The 26,307-nt window shown below is 38.6% G+C and overlaps 1 protein-coding gene across 7 annotated transcripts in view; it reads left to right on the top strand.

The window, feature by feature from the left end:
* The window catches only part of LOC105915447 (ephrin type-B receptor 3), a 72,540-nt gene that overhangs the window by 1,183 nt on the left and 45,050 nt on the right, over window positions 1-26,307 (top strand). The window lies entirely within an intron of this gene.

Genomic DNA, 26,307 nt, shown 5'->3' with positions numbered 1-26,307 from the left:
CCCCCACAGCCACTTTCCCTTCAGGTCGCCTGCGTGTATTTTAGGCTCGTTTGTGTGGTCTTTTGACATCTGGGCTCCATACCAGTTTAAGTGGTCTTAAAAAAGAAAAATAAAGACCAAAATATAAAAAAAATAAAAGTTTGATTCCCCTCTTTAGAAAAGTTTTCTAAATTTCCAACATTCTAAATAAAATCAGACCCCCAGACTGACAAAAAACACGTTACTGATCCTTCTTTTATTTTTTTCTGACCATATATACCTTATTTATGTATTTTATGTAAAATACTATTGATTGGTTATTTACAGTAATTTGCATCAACAGAGAGACCGTCTGTTTTAGCCGAGTCCTGATGTTTTCAGTGCTCAAAATCAATGGGAAACTCAATCTGTCGTTTTTTTTAAGCAAACGAGTCTCCGTCTCCTCTTTTGTTTTGTCCAGTTTGGTGCATTTCCTCATGATGCATGTGAGATATGGTGGAGATACGTGCGTGTGTGTGTGTGTGTGTGTGTGTGTGTGTGTGTGTGAGAGGCCTGGAGCTTGAACTGTGATTGCTTGGTGCTCAGGCAGGGCGCACTTTGGCTTCCGATGCCAGCAGGAAAGTGGGACAGTGGGCCACTGGTTCAGCGAGCGTTTTTTTTATTTCTTTTTTTTTTTTAGTCTCAGTTTGTTTCCCGGTCTGACGGAACAACCCACCTGAAGAGTTTATCTATTAAACGCAGGCGAATCACACTTTCATTTAAATCGACATACATTTTAGAGCACTTCATTTGAGACGGGATTTGAAGCCGTTTTGCGAATTAAGCAATCGCGTTACTGTAACTGTATCCAAACTAAGTTAACAAGGGATGGTTCATAACGCGTCCGAATAAAAAATACCACTTCTTTTATCAAACAATTTTGTTTTTACAAAAAAGTTTTTTTGTTTACACATTTCCATAATTTGCCAGGAGCAGACACAGCGGACACAATGGAACCGCTTTGTGGGGGTGAAAAAAAAGAAAGAAAAAAAAGTTTGTTGATTTCCTAATCAGCCTGTCATGAGAATGTCTGCAAAAAAACTGACTCAGATGTATTTTATTGGATCATCAAACTTCCCCTGAGCGAAATGCCGGGTGATTATTTTCCCTGCCACCCCCTGGCTCCTTCTCAGTGACCCCTGCGGGTCACCCGACCCCAGTTGGGAACCGCTGACTTAAAACACATGGTTTGAACGGATGAGTGAATTCTTGGGGAGCTCGAAAGGTGGATACAGACAAGCAAGAGGGGGGGGGGGGGGGGGGGGGGTATCAGAAAGAAAGGGCGCTCGGTGCACGCTGCTCCCTACTGGGCTTCGGAGATTTGATGTATTTCGTTTTAACAATCCATGCCATGCTTGACCGATACCATAAATTGCAGCCGACTGACCATGCTGATGATGTTGTTAAGATTTTAAATACAAGCCGATGATTTATGGGCCGCTGCTGGAACTTGCTTCTGATGCATCATGATCACAGCAAGGTCGAGGCAAACAGGCGGACCAATCGGGGGCGCGTTTCCCCGGGAGCTAAGCGCGTCTCCTCCGGGTCGGTGGGGCCCCCTGAGCTACTTTCTTTAGAAAACAGAATCCTAATAAATTAGTTTTTCTTTTCATGCTGTTTCTCATGCAAACCCGTTAAATGAAATGTAATTATGAAAGCCGAGTTCTTTGATTCTGCAGATGTAGTTTACTATTAATTATGCAATTAGGACACAATTACAGGCAGAGGTTTCTGTTAACCTGGTTGCTTGGAAATATTCAGATAATGATATTTTTAATAACCCAAATAACGGGTGCTTTGCTTAAAATTAGCCAAGTTCTCCTTCAATATATTGAGGCTTTGTGCTGAATGTTGACAAGTCAAGTTGATTTATTTTTAAATTGTGGAATCAGCTTTTTTATTTTAAAGTTAATAACGATTTGGCCTCTGTCTCGCTTGTAGTGCCCCCCCCCCCTCCCAGTTTTAATTAGATTACACATTCACACCGGGTTTGCTTTGATCAAAGTGCGACGTGGCTTGTTGCGGTGCCTATTAAGGTCAGTGTATTCCTCGGTGGGGAATAGCTGTATGCATGAGGCCTTGGCTTGTTGAACCTTCAGCTGCTGGAAAGCTGAGGAGACAAATTGCTGCGATGACAGTCCACTGTGGCTGCAGAGGCAGTTTGTTTACCATTCGGTACAAATTACCTGAAAAGGAAGGAGGAAAAAAGTAAAAAGAAAATGTATTCAGTAGGAATTAAGTATACTCAAGACACTTTAGGGCTGCTCCCCAATTTAACGCACCCTTGCTTTATATTAAAGCCTCAAAAGCTTATGTTAGGCTTAAAATATGGTTCTATGCATATTTCAGAAGGAACAACTAACCCAGAATGATGTGTTTTTTTTTGTTTAAGCAATATCCAGTATGTGTGTTGATGTTTTTTATCAGCCCGGGTTCACTTGTAAATTTTAAACTCAAGTTTCAAAATTGTTTAAATCTCTAAACAAAGACAAGCAGCACTTGCAGTCACAGCTCAGGATTTCCACAGTCTTTGCTATTTTTCCATCTATTTATGGCTGTTTATTTCGTGGCATGATCACGCACAAGCTGGCCCTTTGTTGAGCACGTTTATGTTTTTATGTGGGTGAGATCACACCTCCACAGGAGTTTTCCTGTGCCTGTTTTCAATTGGCACATTTCTCATCGAACCCTTCTCACATGATTTATTTATTTATTTGTTTCTCTCCTCTCTCTTCCTCTCATTCTGGGGATGCCCCCCCCCCCCCTCCCTGGCCGCCCTCACCGTCAATCTGTTGTGAATAAAGAAGGGTACAGAATAAGATTAATTCTAAAATAAAGAATATATATAAAAACACAAACTAGATGCCACTTAACTAAAATATAGTAATACTGTAAGGGTATGCATTATGTTCCTTGTCTCTGTGACCTATAGAATTCTGTGTGGAAATTACTGCCGTTCACAGTAAGAGCAAAAAGATCAAATTTAGTCCCAGTAGATGATTTGTGGTGTCTGCTTCTTGCTAAAGAACAATTAACCTTTGCAGTAAAGAGAATAAATGGGGACCATTTGTCCGGCGCGTTCGCTGTGCCATAAGGCCTCCGTGCTTATAAACGCGGGATCAGGCTGTGTGGGCCCTCAGCGTGATTCACGGGGGAAGCTGCTGTGTCAAACTTTTCTCCGGGAGCTCCTTTACATGACATTCAGAGGCAAATTACTGAACAAATGTATTTAGGGTCTCTGTTGGAGTAACAAAGGGAAGCATTAGTGACTCTGTGGTGGCTATTACACAGGCCATTCAAGAGCTGAGTGGAACTGGGCTAAAGAGGCGTGAAAGTGAATTTGCAAAATAAAAGCTAAGTCATTTAGCCACTTAAATTGATCTATCTATCTATCTATCTATCTATCTATCTATCTATCTATCTATCTATCTATCTATCTATCTATCTATCTATCTATCTATCTATCTATCTATCTATCTATCTATCTATCTATCTATCTATCTATCTATCTAAAAATGTTCATCAAATTTATATCACCACTTTGTTCATGAAACACTTTTTTTATCACAATTATATCTTTGCTATCTACAACCTTCTTTGTTGTTTATGTTCTGTGTACTTACCACAGGCCAAGCTGTACATTTCAAATTCTCACATCAGAGCTGAGAAACGTTCTGGCACTGTCATGTAGACTGATGTATGAATTTCAGAACCTTTTCCGGTTTCAAAGCGTAAACGAAGAAAATAACAAAAAAAAAAAAAAAAAGACGAGACACAACAACTGTGCCAGTCTGTCATCCTCGTCAGTGTCCCTTCATCCTGACCTTCGGCAGGGGATTCGAGCCAGTCACTGGGTCATGTGCTATTGGCTGACGCCATGTTGAACAGATGCACTTTGACTTAGATTCAGATTGGCGTATGGGGCGTTCTTGGGGGAAAATGGAGGAGTGGATGATGACATTTTGAGGAGCCGGGGCGGGGTGCTGTGGGAGAAGCGCTCTGGTGACGGCTGGGTTTGTGGGCAGATTTGGGTCGTAGACCTGGAGATCCGCAGCAGAGTTTACAGATTTTACAGATCCAGCCGAGATGTGGGAAGCAATGTTTCATGAATTAAACGGCGACGTCTCCAAACTCAAATTTCTGCAGGGTTGCCCATACGTCCGGGAACAGATGAGATAGGAGGATCAGTGAGAGAAGGACAGTGAGGAAGAAAATGGATCTTACTTTTAGAACTTTAAATGACACTACCTCAAACTCTGCGTCACTACATTATTTGGGCAATATCAGGGTTTCCCTCAGAAAACTGGCTAAGCTCAGCAGGAGTTGTATTATTCGACCGGGAGCTGCCGACTGCTTGGAGCATACACACACATTGTGTCCTCAGACTTTGCTACATGCGGTCAGTTACTGTAGCTGGCTGAAAGAAGGTCCTTTTACTTTATGCCTACTTACAAGTTGGAAAAAAAACAGTAATTTTTGGATATTTTAGAGTGTGAAAAATACAGAGTTTTCACATTACATTAACACTGCTAAAAGTTAGCAAGATTCAAAGAACCAGGTCTGTTAAGCAGTCTGGCCAATTTAGTAGATAGGCCAACTATTTAATCCCTTAATATCACTTTCTTATATTCGTGTTGATCTATAATAAGCAGAACTGCAAAGTGTTATAATATTCCACATGATAAATGCCCTTGAAAAATACTTCTACATTTAGAAGGTATTTTTATTTTTGCTTTTAAAATTATGGGATTAAAATTATGCTGTAAGAATCTCATAAAAACAGACTCATATTACATTTTTAGTGACCTAAAAGTATACTTTATGTTCCTATGATGGTAAAATATGCTTAGCTAATGATCTGCTTTACATTTATCCTATTCATACACCTAAATCCAGTATATTTTAATATGTCATGCATGTATTTCCATTAATTATTTGAACCAATCATGCACGAGACAAGCAGATTCATCTACATGACAGTGACGAGTTACTGTCATCAATCTTATTTAAAGGGGATGTGAGTTTGAGATAGGAGTCAAAGGAATGTGGCCAGTGATTCCAGATTTGTACTGGTCTATTTAAAACGTATATTTTACTGTGATTAATCCCTGAGAAACATAATTACCCTAATATTTGCCATTTGTAGCCTCCCTAAACTATAGCCTCACTCACCTTGTCACTATATATCAGTATTCATTCACAAACCCTCTTCAGTTGTTAAGAGTGGCATGAGCTTTATAAGAGGGTCTTCTAAAACAGAATTTCCTTTTGAAGCACTAAAATCTCTGAGTATGTATACAGTTTTATGGACATTTTATTTGTGTGACATTTGTTTGGGAAGTCCATCCTGGCATTCAACAGAGGGGCCTTGTGGGATGGCAGGTCTTTGACACCCACTGTTGAGAGTAAGCAGGGGGGGAATGTCTCTGGGCCTAGCCACCACACACACACACACACACACACACACACACACACACACACACACACTGCTGCTGCTGCCTACAGGCAGCCAAGCAGAACGACAGAGACAGAAAGGGAGAGACACAGACGTGGGGAGTGAAAGAGAACCATGGAGAGATTTTGCGCTTGTGGGGAGAGCAAGATGGGTGGTACATCTAAACAGAAGGAGTGTGTTTATTGGTTGGGATACGTAGATGGGGTGGGGGGTGGGGGTGGAGTTATGTGTGTGCATTGATGGGGGCTCAGTGTGTCTGGGTGTCAAGTGAGGAGGATTAAAAAAGATGTAATGCGATAACTGCATATATATATATATATATATATATATATATATATATATATATATATATATATATATATATATATATATATACACTGGTTTAGATTAAAAACCAGAGCGACTTGCTGTCATTGCAATTGTAGATAATTCATGCACAATTGGTTTGAAAAACAAATAGAGTTGGATTGTCTCATCTGTGTTTACATTTTGTGTCTGTGGGAAAAGAATTAAGATAGCTAACGTCACCCTTTAATGTTGTAAACCTGAGCTGCTAATGGTTTTTGTTGATAAATTAACTTACATTAGGGGTTCTTGTGTGTGCAAATGAAAGACGGCTACTTTAGACAAGGGCCTTGCTCAAAGTTCTCACCGAAATATATAAACGACTTTCAAAATGCTGGTGAAATGTTCAGCATAATATTAATGGCCATCAGAGCTGATGTTTTATAGCCCCTGTCTGCACCGGATGCCCATAAAGTGCAGCTGAGATTACCATGTGTCAAACTGTCCAGATTATTAGTGAGTTAGTACCTGCTGAGATTTCCACCCACGCCAAACCCACGCCCCATGACCTCCACCCACAGGCCACGAATGGATCCCCCCAGGGATTATTTTTAGGCAGACCTCACATCCTTCGGCAAGTCTTGGTCTTCAACATAAAACAATTATTCTCCCGGGGTTCACATAATTTCAGCGGTGAATAAAACACCGTTGTAAGAATCTATATTTTTAGAAAGAAAATGTGCAGCTTACCCCTGCCTGTCGGCAGATGCAAAAAAACTATTCATGCCTCTAGAATTTTTCAGCATGTTGTCACCTTGCAACCACACACTTTAATGTATGTTACTGTTATTTTAAATGGGCAAACAACAAAAATTTTTGTATAACCATGAAATGAAAGGAACATTTCAAATTGTTTGCATTTTTCCAATTTTCTGTTTTATTTTACTGACCAGCTTCTCTGCCCCCATTGAATAAATACCTCCCCACACCATTATGCTGCCATCACCATGTTTCACCACGAGGATAGTGTGTACGAGGTGATATGCTTGGAATATTGTTTCATTACCTAACCCTGATTGAAGCGTCCTTATAAGTTCTAAAGTGTCTGTCGGGTTCCTTGGTCTCCATGATGCTGGTTGTTCAGTATTGTGCCCTAACAATCATCTGTGGTCTTCACAGAACAGCTGCAATAGTACTAAAGTTGGAAGGTACACACAGGTAGAATCTATTTACCAATTAGTTGACAATTTCATATATGGGTATCATTGTGAAGGGGATGAACACATATATGTTTAACATTTTTAATGTATACCAGGTATCATTTTTCTTTTTTCTTGACAGTTATGCTCTACTTTGTGTTAGTCTCTGACCTAAGTTTGTGGTGCAGTGTGGCAAAATGTTGAAAAGTTCAAGGGGTTATGGATTATTATTCTCGGCACTACGTAGTGTTGAAACTCACTCAATTGAGGAATGTTCAAAATACAATCGCAGCACATATACTATGTTAGGGATGCATGCTGGACTTCTCTTTAGCAAAGCCGCCTGCCTGCAGATGAAGGTTTTGCAAGCTGGACCCGCACTGCCGAGAATGGCACATGACAGCTATTAGGTTGAGCGACACAGGCTTGAAGGGTTGAGCTCAAAAGAGTAGATTTCTTCCTGCAGCACCTTTTCCAGCTCAGTTCCTTCTCCTACCGTTTCTCTGCAAGCCTCAGACTCTTGTAACAAATTTCTGCCAACGGAGCAAAAAAAAAAAAAAAAAAAATCTTTGATATTTTTCTTTAAATAGGGCTCGTTACATCTGTGTGGAGATTGGACACAGCTGTAATGTGGGGACTGGTTTCAGCCTCTGCTGGTCTTGTTAAATATAAGAAAAGAGAAATAAAATAAATAGAGCAAAGGAAAGGGAGACTTCTTTGTTGAATTTAACCATAGCCGGGTGATTAATGACGAGACTTTTAAGGCATCCGACCTAGCTCCAGGCCTTGTTCCTTTCAAGAGCAGAGAAGCAACTTTTGCCAATTCTTAAACGGTGATCCTGATTTGGCTTGCTTGTGATGATAGTTACTTCTTCAAAGGAAAAGCTTTGGGAACGACTGACGTGATGGGCTTAAATGACTGTGATAATTAACAGTAATGTCTGTGTAAGAGAAAGGGCGCCCAAATTGTGAATATATTTTCTCGCACAGGACTGCTTGCATGCAGTCCTCTTCATAATGAATTTGCAGAAGGCAAAAGCTTTTTAAATTATTCTACTCCGTTGAACATTTATTTTAATCCGTGTACTCTATCTTTAATAACCATACAGTATTTTTTCCTCATGCTGTACATTTACATTTATTGTACAGGCCTCTTGTTTTTACTTTCTGTTTTTTATATTTTTACCTTTCTGTACATCTGCATGCCTCAACTTGCCTATCACTTTGTTCCTGGTACACCTGAGTTTCCCCACTAAGGGACAATAAAGGACGTTTCTGTCACAATCCTAAGGTGTTTGGTTATTTATTAGTGTTTAAGCTCCTTGGATTGTGCATGTTTTCAGTTAGTGTGTTTCACCCCTTCTAGTTTCTCTTCCTAGTTGTTTTCTAGCTGCATGTATTTCTGTTGATTATCTCACACCTGTTTCTTGTCCAGTTTGATTATTGCGCAGCATAAGTTTTTTAAGTTTTTTAGTCAACCTTAGTCAATTTTTAACCATAGTTATACTTAGTTGTCCCTAGTGAAGCTGTTTTGTAACCTTTGATTAAAGTTACCTACCTTCTGATGACTCTGTGTCACCTCTGCTGCATCGTTGGTCTGCAACAACCCCAAACCATGACACCTTTCTATATTTAATTCTATTTCTATTACACCTGATTCTGCCATGCTTCTGATTCTCAGTGTCAAAAACAATTCCCACCTGCACTTCAAATGACCTTAGGGCAAGAGGAATACTCCCTCTTTTCGGTAAATTATCACTTCCTTTTTTCTGTAACAGCAACAGGTTTAACCAGACCCTTGTTCCATTATCAACAAATCACCAGATTCACATTGAACATCCCAAACACACTCCTCTGACCAACTCACCCTAGGCAAATCAAACACATTTCAGTGGCAGCAGGACCAATCACATGCAACCTTTTGTCAGGATATTTACATAATCCACATGGGTCCATGGCAGCCTCTCTCAGACACAGCCAGCTACAAGAACCATTGTTTTTAACCTTAGCCGGGGTCTAAGTGACACAGCAACTTGAAAGTTTAAGCATGTCTACTATTTAAAGGACGATATAAAGAAGGTCAGAGCACCTTAACATATGTTTTAGAGGCAAGCATCCAACGAGGGCAATATAGCAAATGTAGAGGTGTCACTTTTTGTCCCCGAAAGTCTTAGCACCTGTCCAGTTGGCTGAGTTCTAAATTCCAGATAGCTGTAAAAAGTGTGTAAAATAGATTACACCCATTTAGTCTGTTTTCAATGATTCAATGAGTATTTATTGTCATTTCACACATACTAAAAACACGAGGTGGAACAAACTTTATTACCCTGGTCCTGGTAAAGCCCAATGACAATAGAATTAAAAAGGCTATTCTAAAAAGTAATAAGATAAATACAGAAAATTAGCTTAAAATGTAATGAAAATAGCTAAGCTGCAAAAAGAAGTCCAAATGGGGTATCACCGTCAGCATAATATGGGATCAGAGCTGTTAGAATATTGTTCTCTATTAATATTGACTGAGAAGGTTTACCTGGCAGTATTCCTAACCCTTTAACTTATTCAAATTGTGTCACCTTAAACCAGCAAACTCCTACAGGGAAGCTGGTTAGTACGTATATGAAAAGAGATGAAACTAAACACACTATTCTTAAAGAATGCCTGTTTATCGTCTGCAAAAGACTTGGCTGTGGCAGAGGGTTGGTTCGCCTTTCAGGAAGATAACAACCCAAACATGAAGGGTGGCATACAAAAGCATGCAACAGTTTTTAGATTTTTATTTGCAATTTGTTTTTAAAACCACTCATAGTTCTTTATCGTTTATAATTTATGTCATTGTATTACTGTATTTGTTGGATGTGGTACTTGTTAGCTCCTTTTTCATCCTGATTATGTGAAACACACTGAGCCAGATGAAAGTGCTGGACTTTATTGATTTCCCCCCTCCCTCTGTTCCAAGTCAGACCATAAACAGCCTCTCTTTCCCCTTTCACACCCCATGGAAGTCCCTTCTGACCTCTAGTTTCTCTCTCGAAACGACTAATGACAGTTGCTTAATTGCTCAACCGCACAAATGTACGCACAAATTACCCGCAAACATTGCACATGCATTCAGACCCCTTCAGAATCCTCACCCTTGCAACCTCTTGTTAGGGTCAGAGCTCACATCCAGTCATTCACAGCTCTGCTAATGAATCAATCAGCTGGCTCCGTTTTTTTTTTATTTCTGTCAGACCCAATCGATCAGGCTCTTTCTCCCTGTCTTGCCAGAGCAGCAGGGGAGCTCGAAGATTGAGAGAGTAGGAAGGGGTTTGAAACATCTAGCCAGTTCAAAGATCCCCCTCATTTTCTATCTGCATTGGTTTCACAGAAATCTGTAATTTGAAGTTGTGCAGCAGTGTGTGTCTAAGGGTGCAAACTAAAAGAGTGATCGGATTAAAAAAACATCAAACAGGCAAGGCCTCTTAAGTTTTCCTGACCTTCCTTTTACCTATAGCTAAAGTCACACATTTAATAGCTATACTAGCTAAGCAATGAGTGTGGTGGGTCCAGCTTCAAGTCCATACATAGAGTTAATGTTAAAAAGGTTATCGCTTTAAGTCTCATATATATCATATATATGAACCCATGCCGAGTGAGAAAAATGGAACGCCGAGATTGGGCAGTTCAAATGGTTTTCCAAAACCACTTTTCTATTTACTGTCTCCTGCTCATTTTGATAGGTGTTTAGCGAAGCAACAATGCAACCCAGAGGTTTTGCAGGGGTAAAGTTATTTGAGTTGAGTTTATGGGGGAACACATGCAGGGGGCCAGATATATTGTGGCATCTGTTGGAGCAAAGAAACTGTACTGTTGCTTATTACCAACATAGGGGGTCAACTCTTTGCCTTCACATAATGAAACTTCCCCTTACACGACTGGATATGAAATGTACGATCTACTGTTCTCCATCAATGCCTTTTACTAACTCCTACCCACAGTGCTCAGAAATCATAGGTGTAGGCATTGATTCAGCACAGATGGAGCCAGTCGGTGGCTTTTTCAGCCATCCATCCATTTTCTTTGCCCCTTTCATCCCTGCAGAGTGGCACTGGGCTACGTCTTTTGTCCAGATGTTGAGGGGTTAGAGATGGCATACACCTTCAACATGTTGCCAGTCCATCACAGCTATAGACTATGTGCCAGAACGAGGAATAGGCAGATGAGGCAAAAATTGAAAAGTGAACAGTTGAACAAGTGAAAAGAGCAAGAGAGTAAACCATCCATTTTGCCAGATATTTCAATGGTACCTTAGCTTAAAAGTCTGATAAAATTTTGTGCATTGTCAGGTATTAGAATGACATTGGTTACATTTTTCTTATATGTGCTACGTTTACCTTTTCTCTTGGATTTATGCAGATTCTCTACGTTGGAGGACATGTAGAGTAATAAGGTTAAACTTCAAGGAGACAAGCATTTTCTCAAGTGTAAAGGCTTTCTTGTCTGTCAGTTTCGATTGATGCATATGATCCGTATCTTTGTCTGTAGTAAAATCCCAAACCTGACAGTAAGCTGCTGGGAGACAGGCACTATTGTTGATGTGTATTACTTAATTAGGTCTTCAGTGTCATTATACCTCCGCCTGTTATGAGTCTGGAGAGGAAACGTAGCAGCTCAAAGCTATGGAATACATATATATAATTTCCACACATTCTACTGACTGCAATTGTATCCTTTATCTTACAAAAGCCAAATGGCACTCAGTATACAGGAAAGGGAAACAAAAGACAATGAGGTTCAAAGACCAACACTTACATGACAGGTTTGGTGTGTGCTTTTATTCCAACTTGTCATTGTCGCCCTGGGCTTTTTATTTCAAAAAATGCATTCCCCGCCTGTCAGCTTGGACAATGTGAAAGATTAGCGCCGAAGAAACGGTTGCAAAAGAAATGAAAGGCAGACGTGTCTCAGTTGCCTGTAACTTAAGATTTAGCTTTAGGTGGCAGAGGGTGTCTAAGTGTGAGTTGCAAGGGGATGTCTTGGTTTTAAATAGTGAGCCAAACGACTTAGGGTGTGAAAACAATCAACAAACACATGAAAGTGCAAGCAAGAACACACAGAGGGGTCAGATAACCCCTGGCCAGATGGGAATGCTTGAGCGAACATAAGAAGGTTTGGTGTGTGTGTGTGTGTGTGTGTGTGTGTGTGTGTGTGTGTGTGTGTCTGTAGTGGGAGGGATTGCAGTGTTTATGGCAACAGTGCCAGAAACAGGTATACAAAAGCATCGCCTCCTTTGACACTTCTGGCCTTTGTAAATCCTGAGGGGTTTGGGAACTAAAAGGGTGGTGATAATTAGAAATTCAATTTAGCATGCTATCAATCAATCCCACAAAGACAGACAGGATTGCTGCCTATTGCCCATCCTTAAACCAGATTGGGCTGGTGTCTCTTGGGATTCACACCCTTTTTTCACGCTTTGTTAATTAAGCGACCAAGCTGCCCTCACACTTACTTATTTATGAATCTTGGCTTTGACCCATACTGGAAACCACTTGCCCACTCTGCCGTCTTTCACTAATGGCTCTGCTTCCAGACAATTTTAAGACCCTAGTTTGTCAATGTGCACCACCAAAGTGTAACACCCAATTTGACCTTGACATTACACAACTCCCGCTGCTTGGTGTTGTGTTTCTGTAGTACTGGATAAAGTGCCCCCACATGGGATAATGAGGCCACACTTAAAAAAAATCAATTTCCATTGCCATCTGTCTGAGTAATTCTTCACCTGTTCATTAAGCTAAGACTAGAGCAGTCTGGATGTGCTCAGCCATGACAGCCATCAAATGCTGAAGTAATTTTAAAGAAACTTAAGTTTTACCGTCATTTATTTACTTTATTTCATTCATTTAATTTAAACAAAGCTTTCCAGTAGCATAATGCTGTAACTATTACCAACCACATTGCTGGATACGCTTTTTGATTTATTTTTACTGATGAAGTCACCGTTTGGGGCCACTTTCCTTCTTCGCTGTGGCCTTGGGTGGTGTGGTTTTGGAATCCCATAAACTGTGGTCCAGAGTCAGATAAACAGACTAAAGTCTCCAAGGATTCAGTTGTATTCTTAGCTTGTTCAAGTGACTAATCGGGTCCACACCTTGTGGATGGAGCATTGCATTTCCTGCCTATCTCCTTTGGACCAACACATGGTTCTGAAAGTCTACATACTAACCATGAAGGTAAAGCCAGATAAAAAATTTTGGTGCACCTTGTTTCCAAAGATTCCCCTTGAAAAGGAAAACAAACTTTTACCACATTCTGGTTTATTCCCTTTAAGGTTTTGTCACTGCAGGGTACAACAGAACTTAACCAGTTTGAGTATATCACAATGGGTGAGTTTAAATTCTAAGGTTGTTTGTTTTTTTACTTGCTTGTTCACAAGCAATACTGATGAAATACCACAGCCAGGCAGCTGTTTATGTAGGTGGATTATTTATTTTGCTTTAGTCCAGAAAACACTAAGCAAGCCAAATAGCCAAGGTCTAACAAGATTCCAATTTTTGCATGTATTATAAAAACATCTTTTTTCTTAAACTTAGTGATCAAACAGAACTTTTTTTCATTTACAAAACATGCTCTTTTGCACAGTTGCCTGCCATGTAAAATATATTTTTGTGCCTACTTCTGAAGATTTTCACTGACCCACCTGCTTTTATACAAGAAACCTTGGGGATACACATATTGTGTGGCGCTGCTACAGTGGACTGTTACTGTAACGTATCCGTGGATATCTCTCATTTGAGTATCTCAATGCACACAATGATCCGTGTGTGACAGACGCTCAGGGTGTAGATATAGGGAGACCTCTGTATGCACAAACCTGCATTTTCTGTTAGCATATTAATCAATGCATGGCTAGGGTTACTGTGTGTGAATGTGAAGGTAGTGGTGGTAGTGTGGAATAAATAATTGGTCACACCCCGCTCCCTCTAAACTGCCAGCTTTAGTTACACATCGATGAAGAGTGAATAATACATTAGCTATGGTAGTCTATATCTCTCCTTTATATCCCAAAGGAAATGGAACAATTAAAATGTAGAGAAATTGTACAATAAAAAAAATATATCCACCAGGTAAATCATCCATTATTTTCAGCCAAACTATCAAGTGTTACCCTTACTCGTTTTAGGTGATGCTCATTTCCTTCCTGGTTTTGAAAAACACCCAGTGTCTTCCTTTGAGATCTACGCTGGTGCGTCAAGACACATTCATGGAAGAGGAGGGAAAGAATAATCTTTTGGCCTTGGTATGGCTGTACTTCCTTATGTGAGGATCAGTCACTATGAAGGATGACTATGTTGCTGTTACTTGTTTTTTCCGTTATATAAGAGAAAAAAAGACATGCCGTCTATCTGTGCTTTAATATGCGTTGTGTGTGTGAATTCTCTGGGTATTGGGACTTAGTTCTCTGCCACTTGTACATGTGTAACTGTGTAGATGGCATGTGTGTCCATATCAGTCTATGTGAGAGAGACTAACTGCAGCTTGATTTATCCCTTCTCTCTCCTGTGTTGCTGTCTGGGGCTGTCTATGTGTCATGCCAATGCACAGAGGTCTTTATGTAATTGCAGTGTGCCTCTGAAAGCCCCCTGCCATATGGACCCCAGCAGCCTTGGATCTCTGTCTGTCCATCCATCAATTACTTTTAATTGCCCAGAGCCAGGATTATGTGCTGTGGCTATCTATTGAGGGGTTTCTCCATAGGTTAAATACATTAATATGTAATAAGGTTTGGGACCCCACCAATCCCTAACCATGAGATTGACCAGATAACGCTGAGCTAGGCTGAAAACAGGTATTGTTGGATGGTCAGGGCTATAGTCTGGCTTTCATTTCTTAATTTCTGTCAATGACTTGATTACTGATATTTATGTAGTGTAAAAATAGATTGCATAAAAATATTGGAAAATTGTCGGACAGCTTCCTAAAAATGAAAAAAAAAAATTATTCTTTATTGCCATCCAAATAAAGTAACAGCGTGTTATAAAATTTGCAAATTAATATACTTTTTGTGACTTTTGTTGCCTTGTCTTTTGTCAGTATTTCTATATAATTGAAATATAAAATGAGCCTATTATCATCCGGGGTTTTCTAAGTAAAATTAATATAGTTTTTTACTGATTAGATTTAAAAAAACTTATATTTATCACTTATCCTCTTAACTCCCTTCTTTAAAATCGCCCAATATTTACTCTCACATAGGCTTTGTCCATACCATCTTATTTTGCAAAACTGAAAGTTTCTTCTGTGCTAGCACTTTCTGTCCTAATGCAAACAGAGGTTTTAGTAAGAAAAGTGACGCATTGAAAAAACTTTCCCACAGAGATGTTTAAAAAAACCCTGTATATGAATTTGTCCAGATATTTTTTACATGCCCAAACCGATATCTGTGCAATCTCTGTGCAGGAAACCACAACAATAGTGTAACATATTTTGTACCCACATTCGTCTGGCTGTGTTATATGATTGAGAGGAAAGAGTGTCGCATTGACAAACACAAAATAGAAATGTTACAATTTTAGTCTACCACTTTGTTACCTGTATTCACTTTTTCTAACACCCGAGTAAAAAAGTTGAAGGCTCCTGTGAGGTGCTACAAATCTGTAAACTGTGTGCAAGTTTGTACAGGAGCTTTGCTACCACACCCACACACACACACACACACACACACACACACACACATATATATATATATATATATATATATATATATATATATATATATATATATATATATATATATATATATATATATATATATATTTATTATTATTATTATTATTATTATTATTATTACTATTTATTTATTTATTTATTTATTTATTTTTTTTGCCTTGACCTCAAATGTGTCACTGTATCTCTCTATGAATTTTGACAATAAATGTTTTTGTCTTTTAAACATTGCCTTTTGTTTTCTACATGTTAGAAATACTTTGTAATGTACTGGAGAAAAGCTCAAAACAAACAAACATTTTGATAAATATTTTTTGCTTTGGTATGAAGTGGTCGACAGATCTATGAACCATTAATTATTCCGTTAAAACAAATTAAATCCCATTAAGCACTACCCCACTATCAGGAAATGCAGATTCTAGTATAGCACAGATTTCCTTAATATATAAGTGATATCACTGAAGAGAACAGTTTCTTTCAAGAATATAGTCGTTTGTGTGATGATATCACCCAAGAAGAAGATGAAAATGAACCATGAAAATGAACCATGAAAATGAACCATGAAAATGAACCATGCAGAATCCATAATGCTGAAATTATTGCAACCTGCAGTTGTGCCAGCGCTGTTAGTGTTTTCCACTGCAATGCCAAAAACCACGTAGATGCAGATGCTTAAGAAAAAGAGGTAAAGATGTCAGTTTAAAAATATCTGTTGGTGGGGCAACAGACTGTGAAAAATAATATTTGGCACGAATACCTCTGAAGGGTGGACACAACCTAAAGATAAAAAGGACTTAAAGCAAACCCCTTAGCCTTTTTTTAAAATAACTGAATTCTATGAAATGGGTAAGTAAATAATTTATTATGGTTTCATAGGATAAATTTACTCTTTAGGATTTATATCCTCCAAATATATTCTATAATAAAACTTATATTCTAGACCCATGTATTACTATTTAAAAATAAATACCTGTTCAAACCTAACTTGTGATGAAGATAATTGCGTCTACACGTGGAATCTTTCTTTGAAACAGCAAACTTAGATTAGGCTATGCATTATTTGCAATCTGCTGCTTTAGATAAGAATATTGTACATCCTTCTCATTCTAAACGTTATTCCAGGGAAAATACTGTTCTTACACTTATGGAAAGCACCATTTATTTTATTTTTAATTTTTTTTTACCAGGACAGTGAATATGGATGACAGTACACCTGTAACATGCTAGAGTTAGCCAAAGGCTAGTTTTCATCTGTAGTCCCGTTTCCCAGTTGTACAGTGGCACCCTAAAAGAAGCATAAAATATTATAAACAATTAATTACACAAAAGTCAAAACAGCTAAAAGCTGTGTTAGTCCATTGCAGTATAGAAGCAGCAACAGCAAAGAAGCTGTTAAAGAACTAAATACCAGTCTATATTAAATGTTAATTTTTATTAATGCTCTATAAAACTCTCTTATGAAATCCTCTTCAATATACTGGTTCTTCGCAGGTGATTTTAGCTGCTAAAGAGGTAAGGTCCATTTGTGCGACATCTAACAAGTCATTACAGCAGCCAAGTGTGAGATTAATTAACTCAACAGCGATTAAGAATAGACACTTAACAAGGAGAGGAGCGGCAGCGATAACGTGATACACAGCATCCCCTCAAAACAGATCAACATGATTAATATCAAGCCATTAGGAGATAGGTAGTGTTGGAATAAGCGCTCAAAGTCATTATTATCTCTCCCCTTCACCTTTTACCTTAAATTAATGTTGCTGAATAGTAAATAAACACTTATTTCACACCACTACCTTAAGTTGTGAAACCTGGAAGCAAAAAAACAACAACAACAAAAACTGATCTTTTTTTTTTTTCCTTCCAAAACTTTGCATGCAGCTGTTTATCATCATAGACTATAAACTGTTGCTCATATAAAGACGAAGAAAAAGAGTTGTTGTGTTGCCAATGTGTTTAAAAAGAAGCTCCAGTCTGGAGGTTTTACAGGGGCAGAAACATTAAGTACTGCAGTTTAAAAAAAAAAAAAAAAGTTTAAAAGGTGGTTAGTCATTTAAAGCCAAGAACCCCACATCAAGGGAGAAGGAAAGGATCAAGATAAATGGGAGCGGTAGCCATATGTGTAAAAGGGAGAGCCAGTTATAAAAGTGGGAACAAAGAGACACAGAAGAGAAAAGAAGGACAGATTTGGGAAAGAGAAAAGATGGATCCACGGGGATAATCTGCACTGTTTACCTTTGTAGGTGTTTTGTATGAAAATGATCAAATGTCTAAGCCAATCTTGATATATAATTATTTTTCCTGCTGCATTGCATTGCTGTGGCCCGCTCAGTCCATCTTAATCAACTTAATAAAAGGGTATGCTGATTTTGTAAGAATGAAAAAAAAGGGCACTCTTACATAGTTACAGTAAGGGTGTGTGCATTTATGAACACTGACCTGGCGGGTTGCATTCTTTACTTCAACTGCCCCAGCCTCCCTTTTGTTTTTGGTGTCTGAAAGGCTAAGGGCATTGAAAGCAGGCAAAGTCTTGACAATACATTTGCCTACTTAAAAAGCTGATGTAAGAGGCACCAGCCAGCCAAGGTTTGCACGTCACCTGCTCCTCTTGTCCCTTCTTTAGAAAAAAGAGGACAAAAGCGTGAGGTTGTGATAATATTTACATGATCACAGGGTTGGGTTCTAATTTCTCGTGCACCAAAACTTCCTACCTGGGATCTTTTTTTACTACAAAGATAAAAGTTTGCTTACCCGCAAAGTAAAATATTGGTGAGTATGATTACATAGATAATCTCCCAGGAGCATTTTTATAAGTCATCAGTGCTTTCTCAATGAGTGAACAGATCTTTGAACACTTAGTGGCAATCTATTCTAATGGCTATTTCCAAGCACTACTCGTGGCTGTGATCTTTTGCCTAAAATCTCTGTACAAGTTTCATGGAGGGAGAGAAATTAAACAAGCAAACCTCAAAGATTGTTGGATTCTTCTACCGCAGCATTTTTTGTAAACTGTTTTAAAGTAATTGGAAGCCACTGGCATGTGGAAAATATGGACCGCATTGGGGCTTTGCCCCTCGCTGCAGTCGCAGGGGCAGCTGTTCCGGGTGGAACAGGAAGTAGCCTTCTTTTATTAGATCCAACACAATCATTACACACTGCCCTGGAAGTGCATTGTAAGGTGATCCGATATGTTGGCAGATGGCTGCGTTAGCAGAAAATGTATTAAGTCAAACAATGGTCCAGGGATGCGGACGCAGAAATACGCCAAGAGAGAGTCAGAAAAATGTAAAAGCCATGTGTTTGTGAGAGACTCTGTGTCTGTGGAAACAGAGTGGCAAAGCTTTGTGCTAAGCCCCTTTTCTTGTGGTGCTCAGCCATTCAAAAACCCACGGCTTTTATTCAATGGATTTTTCTAGCCCTTTCGAGGCTACACCCCCTGTGAACAAGTAGGATTTGTGTGTGCGCGTATGTGTATATGCCTTAATAACGTGTCTCGTTTTTGTTTTTTTTTGTAGCTATTGAGCATAATGTGTATGAATTTGCATCATGTAAGTATATATTATCAGTTTGTGTGACCCTTTGTTTGAGTTTTGTTTGTGGAGTCAGGCATTGCTGACACACAAAATAGTGTAAAACCTGCTATTAAAACGGTCGCAGTAGCTGCTCACGCACAATCCAACCGCGCAGAGCTTCTCAAACACAAACTGTGTATTAGTGTGTAGTTCAGTGCGTGTTTATGTTTCCTTTTGCTTTTGAGATGCGCTAATTAGCAGCTTCTAACCATACAAGCAAATACCCATTCACACAGGTGAGCCTGCACACAACACACGCAAACGCTGCTTTGAGCACCGACGAAAAGCTTTCTCAGCAATTTATACGGAGGTCCCCTAGGACAGGTTGCTATCAGCTTCATGTACGAGTTTGGCCCGGGAGTCTTTGCTTCCGTCTTCCAGACAGTCTTTTAGCGAAGCAATTGAGCTGTTATGAATGGATGCAATTGAGCAAGGGAACACGGGAGAGGATGAAAAAAGAGAAAAGGGAGGAAAGGAGAGAATAAGCGGGAAGAAGTGAGGAAAGGACAGCAGTGATGTAGACAATGGCTCCCTGGACTGCAGTAAAGCAATGAACAGAAACGGTTCCCAACAGGCTGCATGTTGAATGCACACACTGCTGGCCAACACGCAAACGTACACAGGACATTGTAGATGTCTCTGAAGGCCTATGCAAGCCAGAGGATGGTGGCAAGGAAAGGAGTGCAGGAACTGTGGTAATACAAGAGACTGTGTATAGGCTCTCCGTCCTCCTTCCTTTTCTTTTCTTTGCTGTTTTCTCTCCACCCTCTTCCTCCGTCCTTTGTTACCTTACCTACCTGTTACTCTTTGTTTGTGGTTTTTGTTTCACTTTTGTCCTCCATTTGGGTATGCCGCCTTTTACTCTTTTTCCAACTTGCCTGTTTTTTCATTTACTCTTATTCCTACAGGCATTTTTGTATGTGTCTCTCTTTTAAGAAATCCATAGTAGCCACACCCAAAGCTGGCAATAATTATCTCATGGTTTTATCTCTTCACATACCACTCCCTGCAGTGCTTTAGAAAGATGATAGCGCTTGATTATTTCCTTTCTCAGAATGAGAAGATCTCGGCTGAAAGTACTGGGGATGTAATGCATTTCTTTGCCTCCACTTATGCAATATTAAAATTCCCAAATTGTGCTATCCAGTTGGCTATAGCTAGTAACTTTGTCTTTTGAAATAAGTTGAAGCCACAACTTCTGGGTCCAAAAATGAAACAATGTGTTTTAACTTTCAAAGCCTGTCTCTATGTCTGAGAACTTTTTGATGTAATGAAATAGTTTTTGAGTTAACCATTGTGTTGACAAGAGTCATTGCTGATAGGGACAGGTAGTTAAACTTGTTGACAACAGTGGTTTTATAAAACTTTAAAGATTTTACCACTTTTTAAATCCTTTGTCAGCCCACCATTAGCCGCTAATAATGCTAAAGTCAGCATTGACTTTGCAGCTGCTCATCTGGGCTAAACTAAAGGGCTCTATATGTTTTCTAATTTTTGACTTAATTAGACCATCTTGTGATTTGATCAACGCATTTAACATTGTTTTAAACTGTAGGAGATTTAGTTAAACTTTATTGTGTTTGAGAAAACTGAAAAATAGCGCATTATTACGTTTTTTGGCACAACAACTTCCAGAGATGTAAAAAAAAAAAAAAAAAAAAAAAAAAAATAAATATATATATATATATATATATATATATATATATATAAAAAAATATATATAAATATATATATATATATATATATATATATATATATATATATATATATATATATATATATATATATATAAGAAGTTGTCAAACCTGGACTGAATTATTCAAAACGAATTACAGATTGTTTAAAACACAGTTAATGATTTTTGATAACAACAAAAAAATTATTCTTAGGCCCGCTCCACACAAACAAACCTTTTTTTTCTTCTACATTTGACTTTTTGTTGAGAAAAACTGAGATTTTCAACAAGCTTTTCAGAGAGGAGGATTTTTTTATAAACTCTGTGGCATATGTATTTGTGGAACTAATAAAGAAATGATGAGATGGAGTCCCACTTTGCACATACCCACACAGGCTTTCTGTGCTAGAAACCAGAAGAAAACTAGAGATATTTTTAAGGGTTATTCCTCATATGCCTTTCATAGTTCTGACTCTTTTTCCATTAATCGTCAAATATAAATTACAAAACATAATGTCTAAAATGAAAGAGTAAAGAGTGCTAAAGAAAACACAAGCACAACTGTTTTGCGTAAATGCTTAGCCTAGCACTGTTTTATATGCCCAGGATCTTCTACTGTTGAATTAGATTCAGTTAATGTCAACATTATCGCCACCTGCTTGCGAAGTGTAACTATTACATAATTTTTGATTGGAATCACAGACTGTGAAGAAGAGTTTTTCAAGAACAGATGAGAAATATATTAGTTTAAAAATATCCATTTTAGTGGCGCTGGAGCCCTAGGATTCGCAAAATGTTGCTTTTTATCTCATCATGCTGAAACAAGCTGTATTTGTTCTTTGTATGAGTCATTCTTTCTTCATATCCTTTTGTATGAAGCCCAGAATAGTGAGCAAACTGCGGTTTATTTTTTATTCTTGGTCTCCTTTAGGAGCATCCATGGGAAGACAACAATCAAGATAATGCAATGTTTTCATTCATAGAGTAAGGCACGAAACCTGCACCACTGTGAGCAGGAAGAGATTAAGCTGAGGTGTCAGGGCAAATTGAGGCCTGACAAAAACCCCACCGGCTGACATGATATTGTAACTTTCACTTGGAGGGTGTTGGCAAGAAGTCGTGACAGTCATCTGTCACTGTTTTAGCTGCACCACTCATGCCAAACCCCCCAGTGAGACGTAAAGTTGCTAGATTAATTCCTGTGTGAAGACAGACCTGCACAGATAGGCAATTTGCAAGCAAGCAAAGCTTTTGTATATGCATGCCATGCTCTGTCTCTAATTAATCCTAATTTCATAGGATTTAAAAATTCACTTTAAACAAGGCTGTTATGTGACAGGCTTATTTCAACACTAATTAAATAATAGTCTCCCTTTTTTTTTTTGACCTTTGAGGCACTTGGTTTTTATCAGCCTCTGTACCGTCTCGCGTGATTCTTATCAGTTTGGGAGCTCTGAAGTGTTGTTCATTAACGTCTTCCACAGAGGAGCCACCAAAGCAGGCTGCATATCAAAGAATATCAACACAGTTTAATCTCAGTAAACGGCTCTGTCGCCCCTTTTATGGATGATCATATAATGAGGCACAGATGAACACCGGTAACAAGCCTTAAATAAATAGCTGGTATGAAGTTATTCAGGAGGGATATCACTTTTTCATATATGTTGTACAAGTAGCTGCTATCAACTTTTTAATTTCAATTATGTTAATGTTGATGGTAGTGTCTGGGAATTCAAAGGAAATTACAATTTTTCTGTAAACTGGGTTACTACATAGCCTGGAAATATATGCAATTTGAGTTAATTATTTCCAGATCTGGATGACTATGAAAAAAAGTAGTGACAAATATGTCTTCCTTCCATCCGTCCATCCATCCATCCATCCATCCATCCATCCATCCATCCATCCATCCATCCGTCCGTCCATCCATCCATCCATCCATCCATCCATCCATCCATCCATCCATCCATCCATCCGTCCATCCTCTCATAGTCGTCCTTACAGTGTGTGGATTTTGTGGCTCCATATTTAAAGCCTAACCTCTGTAGAATTATTAGCAATAAATTATCAGTAATGGTTTATGTTTATTGTTTATAAAGTGGTCTAAAATATCTAACAACTGCTACAAATTATAATTCAGGATAAGTATGGGATTTTTCTCATAAAAAATATTAAAGAAACCTGTTTAAATTCAGTTTCTTATAAATGCAGATGCAGTCTAAGCTTAGTTTGCGGAAGAAATGGCAAAATGATATGTCTTGCATAGATATTTTTTCTACATGATTATCAATTATAGAGAGATGCACCTTTTGTGCCTTTGAGCAAAGCCATTTTCACTACTAAAAACCAAGGAATGCTTTAATGAAACATGATCCTAAATAACACATTTTCTGCAGCAAATACGTATTTGCAAAAGGTAAGAGGGAAGCAAGAAGTTGTCTCACCTGCTTGTTAGTTTGATTTGTCAAGAGCTTTTTGTTTTCTGAATGTCTAAAACTAGTACCTATGTGTACTGATGTATTATCAGTTTGGTTGAGTCTGCTTGCCTGTGATTGGCATGGCACAGCAAGAAATGAGTCAGAGCTCACCGTGGTGAGAGTTTAACCATATTGTGTTCAAATACACACACTAGGTAGCGATGCCCTTCCAGGGAGTGAGAGCTGAAACAAATCAACAACTGGGGAGAAGCCAACCCCCCCAGAATGCACTACCACACACAAACTGAAACAGACAAATTGCTTCATACACACAAACACCCACAAAGCTTGACAACGAGGTCGGTATTTCCATATGCAGATCCTCAAGGTACAACCAAACCTGCTACTCAGTTGCATGTTTGCATTTTTCAGTCGCGGTTAGCTGAGTCATCAGCCAGGAAATCAGATGATTCCATCTAAGCATCTCACGCAAAGGCGCGGACTGACCAAGACGTTGCTGCATGCTTGTATACACTGAATTTATAAGCTTTGTGTTTCTTTTAAACTATGTTTACTGTTGGCATTTGCGGTTTAGTTTTATTGGAAAAAGAAAAGAAGTTGGACTAAATTATAAAATGTTGTAAAACTTAGAGGGGACAAGAGCAAAAGCTTTCCTGGATGAATGTGAGTGAAAGAAAAAAAAAATGTTTCATTTATGGAAACATTCGAGGCAATACTTTCCATGTTGGGTGATATAAACATTCCAAGTCTCTACAGAAATTTAGTGTTGTGCCCATTTCCTGGGGTGGTTAAACACAGGCAGACTTTATGTCCTTAAAGTAATCATTTCAAAATGAGAAACATGTCTTTCCACCATGAAACTTTGCAAACCGAAGGTAAACTGAAACAGTGCTCTGTAGATTCAAAATAAAAGTCTGTTTTTGGCGGATTTCTTTTGATATTTCAACATATCAAAACTATAAACAGAAAACTTTGTAATTTTGATGTAATGAAAGGGTATGCAATATTATGATGCCTCGATATTTCATGTAAAGACGAAGTGTGTCTTACAAATCAAATTCCAGCTACCGTCACATCTGGCGATGTCTGGCAAAATAAATGCGTGCTGCTATTATTGAGAATATTATGTAAAGCTGAGTGCTTTAAACTTGGCACCTTGTGTCTCTTTCTTAGACTCGAATGCTTCTGAAGAATAAATTGAAGACAACGTTGTTGGGTTGTTGCCTTTGTGTGTTAACAGAGTCGGTGGTAAACTAAAGTGCAATCTTCACAGGTTTTTAAAGGACTATATTTGATCATCTCAGAATCTTAAATACTTAGACTGGTCAGACCTGAATTTGATCACTTCATAGTGAAAAGATATTGTAAAAAAAGTTTTAAATGAGAAGAAAGAGATCAATAACTATAAATATGGTCTAGACTCTGTAAATCAATCAATCAAACAATATTTTTTTTTAGCATTTATCTATTCTCGTCAGCAGGATTCATCCTTTGCAATAATAACCCATTACTTTACTGTAAATGTAGGAGATGTTTTGCTTCCAGCTTAAAGGAATCTAAGCATCAAACAAGTTTTTTTTTTCAGGAAGTATTCGGTTGAACCTGAAGTGAAAAGCAGTCCTAATTACATACCAAAATAAACGGGCGTTAAACAGTCGTAAATCCTCCGTTTTTTTTTTTCCTTTTGTTGGTTGTTTTTACAATACTTTTGAATTACTGAAAACCCAGTGAATCACAGGTTGGAACATGTCTGTCAAAAGATACAAAGATAAATGAATAAAAGAGAGAAGTGGATTGTTTTTGTCACCCAGTTGTGAAACGCATCATTGAAAAGATGCATCGATGATCACATTCCCCTCTCACAGCAAGCGAAGCACGGCTTTCAAAAGTTTAAAAATCTTTATCCTTAGAGACGTAGCAAACGCTTTATCTTACAGGTAAACAATTACAAAAAAGGGTAGAATTAAAAGACAATTTGCAGGTTTTCAGTATGTATGCCTACTGGTTCTAACATCAGGAACGGCGTCTCGTAATGCAGACCCTGTCAGCAGGGACTGTGTTTAATCTGTTTCAGCCGTCTGTGCGCACCCTTATGTTTGTAACGTTCTGCACATTGTATATGTTGCTCACCCGACACGTCCGAAAACATGTTTGTTTTTAAAAGACATATGAATAAGACTGACTACAACCAAAGAAGGAATATTCATTAAAATGTTGCACACACTTTAAAAATGTCTAAAACCTGCAATTACCCGTGTAATTAGAGTTGTAAAGGATTTTTTTTTTTTTTACTTTTAACTTGGACTATCCTATTAAACTTTGGCTTTTCTGTCCCCCGTACTGACGAGAAAAAAGAAAACTTAAAACAGAAGAGACATTTATTGATGAATGGACAAATTCAGGCACACACATGCTGACGCACACTCACACAGACGCACACCTGGTTCTTTAGACAGCTGCCCTCGGGGCTACCTGTGTGTCAGATCCTGTGTGGGTTGTAATTAGGCGGGTGGAAGGGATGGGAGGGTAGGGGGTACGGAAAAAGAAAGAGATGAGAGAAAGATAGAGAATAATGGAGAGAAAATGAAAAGAAAGAGAAGAGAAGAAGAAAGGGGCGTAAAAGAAAAACAACAAAGAGGTCTATTCCAATAGCGGCGCAAGAATTAAAGAGGCATTAGCCGCCCTTGAAAGATGCAGAAACCAAACACTCATGAACAGATAAACTTGCATATAAGCATGTTGCATAGCTCATATCGTCCCAGCTGCGAACAAAGCTTTCTCTTCTTCCATTGAGACTGCTTCATTTTTCTCTGCTCTGCCCAGCTCCGACAGACTGCAGAAAAAACAAACAAAAACAAAAAGTACTTGCTTTTGTGTATTTATCACAAAGTCGCAGAGTCATTGGGCTAGAGCTGTTTGTTTGAAATCCCCTCTTGAGACATGATGGGCTAAACAGGAA

Source organism: Fundulus heteroclitus, chromosome 9 (assembly GCF_011125445.2).
Source record: "Fundulus heteroclitus isolate FHET01 chromosome 9, MU-UCD_Fhet_4.1, whole genome shotgun sequence".
Classification (NCBI taxonomy): Eukaryota; Metazoa; Chordata; class Actinopteri; order Cyprinodontiformes; family Fundulidae; genus Fundulus; species Fundulus heteroclitus.
Note: the sequence above shows the minus strand (reverse complement) of the source record. Positions and strands in the feature narration are given on the sequence as shown.